The 6,000-nt window shown below is 39.8% G+C and overlaps 1 pseudogene; it reads left to right on the forward strand.

Annotated features, from left to right (window-relative positions):
• The first annotated feature begins 2,569 nt into the window (after positions 1–2,569).
• On the forward strand, positions 2,570–3,655 carry LOC114700262 (annotated as a pseudogene).
• The last annotated feature ends 2,345 nt before the right edge of the window (positions 3,656–6,000 follow it).

Consider the following 6,000-nt stretch of genomic DNA (forward strand, 5'->3'; position numbering starts at 1 on the left):
AGATTACATGTTGAGGACCAGCCTGTTACATAAGAAGACCTTGTCTAAAAAAAAAAAAAAAAAAAAAAAAAAAAAGCAAAAGAGAGAAAGAGAGAGAAAGCCAGACAAAATGTTGTTTTTTTTCAGTCTCCATATTTACTAGCATAATGATTCTAACATGTTATTACCATTGTGCTTATAAAATTTGTACTTTTTAATTTTGGTACATTTCCATATTTCAAATATTGGCAAATGTTTTCTTTTGCAAAGTGTTGGTAGGTCTTAAACACACTGAAAATAAACTTGAAGGGTTTGGTTAAAGTTTCTTGATTCTGTCACATGATATCGTACACACTTGTAAGTCAATTTTAATCATTGTGTGCTGGGAGATGGGGAGAAGTATAAACCACTAGAGCAGCAGCTGCCGTTACCATCTTGAGAATCCCTGCCATAAAGGATCCAGGCTGTGAAGGATACATCCTGAAACAGCTCGTCGTAATTTTATCCCAGTGCTAAGGAAGAGGAGCAATAATCTTATATTTATTGGCATGGAAGAAATCACTAATGTACCTCAGGGTTCTAGTGTTATGCAGTTTGTGGTATTCTTTGTCTCTGTAGACAGAAATCATGTCTCCTAAAACATTTCACAAGATAATCTAGGAGATGAGCTGTCTCTACTTCCCTGTGATTCTTCATATGAAAACAGAAATCACTTTTGAGATGTCCCAGAAGCTGGCTTCAAACAAAACAGAGCTTTAACGTTTGGAGAAAAAGAAAAGAGTGTTAGAAAGTAGAATCCCTAGTCCCTTGGAGAAAAGAAAAGAGTTAGAAAGTAGAATCCTTAGTCTGTGAACAAGTGGAAAACATTCAATATTTTCCATCGGGACTAGAAGTGAAAGGATTGCAGGGATTTCTACAGATTCCAATCTCTGGGTGAAGAGTTAATGATTATTCCAAATGTAGTAATGAATGTAGTGATGCTGATATACCTGCTATTAATGTCTGCAGCATGTTTAATTATTTACAGACATATAGGATGGTATCCTGAGTTCTAGCATGCAATAGCACAGGAGATAATTACCCCTTTGTTAGAGGAGCAGTTGAAAGGTCATAATTGACATTACTAGAGTCATTAGACTACATGAACCCACAAGGCTATGTTCATGCAGGTCACAGGTGATATCATCAAGACGCAGACATTTAAAGCAATTCTGTAAGTGTAACAGGGGGGAGCATAGGGAACCGAGGCATTCCAAGTACTCAGAACACACAAACCCCTGGAGCCACTGAAATATCGAGTTTCCTCTCATTCTAGAAGGTGCCCAAACTTACCATAAGTCCCTAAGAAATGAGAACGGAGTTCCTGAACATGAAGAATAACATCCTGCTGAGATCTAAGGTTCTGGAATCAGCTCACACCTATGCAGAACAAAGCAGCCTGCCTGATAAACAGGTTGGAGAAGAATCAGGAGAAGCAGCTGCAAAGCAAACTGACAAACTGCTGCTCACAAGGCCCCACAGAGGCAAATGACACTGTGAACTCTTAGATGGGAATCCCCGGTCACACAGTATGCCCCAACCTACGGTACTGTATGTAGAAAATACTGAGGAGTCGTAAGTCATGAACTGCACTCATTTCATAGCATCACATAATACTTCATTAATCCCCTTCTCCCATCCACGTTATCATCATCCCCTGGTCCAGAGATATTCCAAACTCTTTTAGATGCCCTTAGGTTGCTCATTGGGGGTCACAGATTCCCTGAAGATATCCACCGAGATCACAGCCCTCTGCTACCCACTCTCCTAGGAAATGTCCCAAGATTCCTCTTGATGCTCTTCCTAATTACAACGGGGTAGTAACTTGACTTTTTAACCCAGGACTCCTTTTCAGGATGTCTTTTGATGATTCAGGTTTAATTGTTGGACCCTATCTGAAAAGATTATTCAATATGACTTTTCACTGAGGATTTTTTTTAAAGCATAATCATTTATATGGAGTGAAATCACAGAATAGTTAATGTCAAAACATTTAAATGGAGAAATCCAAATTATAAAGCTTTGAAGCCAAATGCAGACCTGGGAATAGGTCTACTAATCCAGATGCAGACAAGAAAGGAATATCAACAAAGGAGGAGACAATGTGGAGGGTGAGGTACCAAATCTGAGATAAGTTACAGGTGGTGACCCAGCAGGGATTCCAGTGTCTGGGAAGTGATGTGGGGAAGGCACACAGATTTGGGAGTCAGGTGGGGAAATGGAACAAGAAACAGAGAAAGAAATGTTGGTTGGAGAAACTTGGAGTTCAATTCAGCTATGTTGAGAATTAACTAGGATAATCCATGCACATAGACAGACAGACAGACAGACAGACAGACAGACAGACAGACACACACACACACACACACACACACACACACACACAAGACCAAGTCAACTTTGCTAGTGCATGGCTCAAAAATCAAAATCTCCTTTGAAACTTTAGATTTTGAATAGCAGTTACCAAACTCATCTGTCAAAGAACACACAATATCCCAGAGTCCACAGTGGGAAAAAGGAGGCATTTCAAGGATCTACTCTGAAACATTACATGTTTCCATTGCTACCTCTTGCACACTAGAAAATGCCATTGTGCAAAATGTGTTTTTCAGATCCATGTCTAGCATTACTGATGCTTTTTTGAAAAGTGTTTACAGCGTGGAAACAAGTTTTTCTACCTAACAAGGAAGAAATGGTTCTGAAGGTTATTAAGGAAATAGTTTTCTTCTTCATGACTGTGCTTGGCACTCTGGGAAACATTTCTGTTTCTGTGAATTATATGTTCAGTTGGTGGAGAAGCCCTGAGAGGAAACCCATACACCTTATTCTCATCCACTTGGCTTTTGCAAACATCATAATCCTTCTTGCTAAAGGATTGCCAAATACAATAGCAGTTTTTGGTTTGAGAAACTTCCTAGATGACATAGGCTGTAAGATCATTGTTTACCTGGAGAGGGTGGCCCGTGGCCTCTCCATCTGCACCAGCAGTCTCCTCACTGTGGTCCAGGCCATCATCATCAGTCCCAGAGCATCTGGGTGGAGGAGGCTCAGACCAAAGTCTTCATGGCACATCCTTCCATTCTTTTCATTCTTTTGGATACTCAATGCTTTGATAAGTGTGAACCTAATCCACTCCATCACAAGTATAAACCTGAATATGTCACAGCTTGAAAATGGTGAAAACCATTGTTATTTTATGCTAGAAAGTCAGAAAACAAAGTGGATTGTTCTCCCTCTCATGGTTCTGAGAGATGCTGTGTTTCAGGGAGCCATGGGAGGGGCCAGTGGCTACATGGTATCTCTTCTCCACAAGCACCACCAGCATGTCCTCTACTTTCAAAAGGCCAAGCTTCTCTACAGAACTCCCCCTGAGCTGAGAGCTGCCCAGAGTGTCCTCCTTCTAATGCTCTGTTTTGTTTTTTTCTATTGTACTGACTGTGCTTTTTCTCTATTTTTAAGTCTCTCTTCAGACTTATCTCAATACGATTCTGAGATAATGATTATTCGAAAATTTCTGGTCTATGGTTATGCAGTCTTCAGCCCCCTTGTGCTGATTCACAGGGATGGACTTCCGGCTGAGTGTTGGCAAGCTCAGTGGAAGAAATTGAGGAAATGTCCCTCTCGTTTATCCGTTTAATAAGCATAAAAGAAATCTCAGTTCTCTAATATTGTGTGGCTAAGAAAAAATTCAACCAAAGCACTTTAAAGATGTTTTTATTCTTAGACAGTTATCCTAGTGACTCACAGCCTTGACTTGAGAGAGTTCTAAGCAAATCACAATGATATGGATATTTTCTCCAGCTAAGTACCCTGGAGAAGTGCCTTTAACTGCAGATTATGAAAATGAATTTCTCAGCACTGTGACTCCAGGAGTGGGATATGTGAGGACAAATTAGGTAAATTTTTTCAAAAGAACTCGTCTTTTTCTCTTTTAGCCAGGAATTTCTTATCTTAGATCTATAGCCACAGGTAGATTTGTTCTTTGAGAATTTCATTGGGGGAAAATATTATACATTATAGAATTGTTGTTTCCTAAACACAATAATTTAACCACAAAAAGCCCATTTTGTACTGCTTAAAAGCAGGTTAATTATCCAGCCACAGAAAGGATCTTATGGAATTGTAAAGAAATGATAAAGAATCAAGACACCTTTATTTGGAATGACATGTACTGTGAAATTTCAGTCAATAGAATCCATTGACACCAATCACAGAACTGAAATGCATGGAAACACTTAATCGATACATGAAGAGAGTCTGCAGTAACATAGACTATAGACTGTGTAACCAGGTAATGTATGCACAGTAAAGTGCCATTCTATATCCCTCTATGATTGCTTTATTCATAAAATTGTGAATTCCTTTTTTCAATATTGATAAATAAATGTGTTTGCAAGCAGTCAGGGCCTATTGGTAGCTGCCCTTTGTTGCACCCTGACTCTCCACAACACTATTCACTATCATGAAAGAACTGCATAAGGATCTGATTCTAATTTAATTTAATTGACAATTTTTGCAATTGGATTCACACAATAAGATACTGGGTAGAGAATATGGGTCTAGTTATCAGATATTGGATGAACCCATTATGAAAAATATTTACTGATAGTTAACTTATTATATTATCTTTGAACATAAAACTCTAGAATTGTTAGAGACAGATTTGTACCCTATTTGAAAATACCATTTCTATCACCTATGGTGAGAACCCCTTAAACATCTGCGTACATCATACTTCTACTTTACAATGGTGAATACATATTTATTTTGTGTTTGGTTACACCAAAAAATGTTAGCAATTTCTGTTATAATTTTATGCTATAGTTCCTTAAGTAGCTTGGCTTTCTAGTGTAAATATTACCTTGCAGTGTGAATGTAAAAATATCTTAGATTTCAAATATTTTCTTCAGTTATCATTTATTCCAACATTATCAAAGGTTTTGTAGGCAATCATCACTGCAGGATTTGTTTTTATATTTTTATTTTACTGGCAACACAATCTATGAAGAGAAGAGAGTAAACGCAGCTCCAATTCCAGTCTGTCCTCTCTCGCGCTGTGTCAATGGTCCTGCATCTGCTGTCTGCTCTTAATGCTCAGCAACCTTCCCTCGTGTTCAGATGCAGCACACTGTGTGTCACCCCATCCCCAGGATCTTACATCACTTCCTTTGAGTCAGCGCTCAAAGACTGATTTAGAAAGTACTTGTGTGAACTCTGGTTCCTTCAGATCAAGGCGTTTTGCCCAGTGTGGTGTGCATGCCTGCAATCTCAGGACTGAAGGGGTTAAGAAAGGGGTGACAGGGAGGGTGAGGATAAAGGAGGAAGAGGAGAAGGAGGTGGAGGCCAAGCTGGGAAGATGACTCTATCAGTAACGTGCTGGCTGTGCATTATGAGACCCTGAGTTCAGATCCCTAGGATCCGTGTAATAAAATAAGCCATGCACAGTGGCCTGTGTAACTCTAGGACAGAAAGGTGGAGAAAGACAGATCTTGGCAGCTCACTGGCAGCCAGTCTATCCAATCTGTAAGCTCTGAGACAGACCCTGTCTTAAAAGATAAGATGTAGAGGGCAGATGAGAGAGCTCACCAGGTAAGGGAACTTGTCACTAAGCATGATGAAACAAGTTCGGTCCTTGGGACCCACATAGTGCAAGGACAGAACTGACTCCCATACCTTCCCCTCTGACCTCCATGTGCATCACATGCACACACACACACACACACACACACACACACACACACACACACACGAATCAAAAAATAATGAAAGTAATGTTAATGTGTAGAGTTACTGTGGAAGATGATACCAGATAATATCAACCTCCATATTTACATGTGGGGAGAGAGAGGGAGAGAGAGAGAGAGAGAGAGAGAGAGAGAGAGAGAGAGAGAGAGAGAGAGAGAGAGAGAGAGAACGAGAGAGAGCATGCAAGGCTTCAGCAGTAAGTGAGTAAGTTCACACCCAGGCACATCATAAATTGCT

This window comes from Peromyscus leucopus, chromosome 5 (genome assembly GCF_004664715.2).
Source record: "Peromyscus leucopus breed LL Stock chromosome 5, UCI_PerLeu_2.1, whole genome shotgun sequence".
In the NCBI taxonomy this organism is placed as follows: Eukaryota; Metazoa; Chordata; class Mammalia; order Rodentia; family Cricetidae; genus Peromyscus; species Peromyscus leucopus.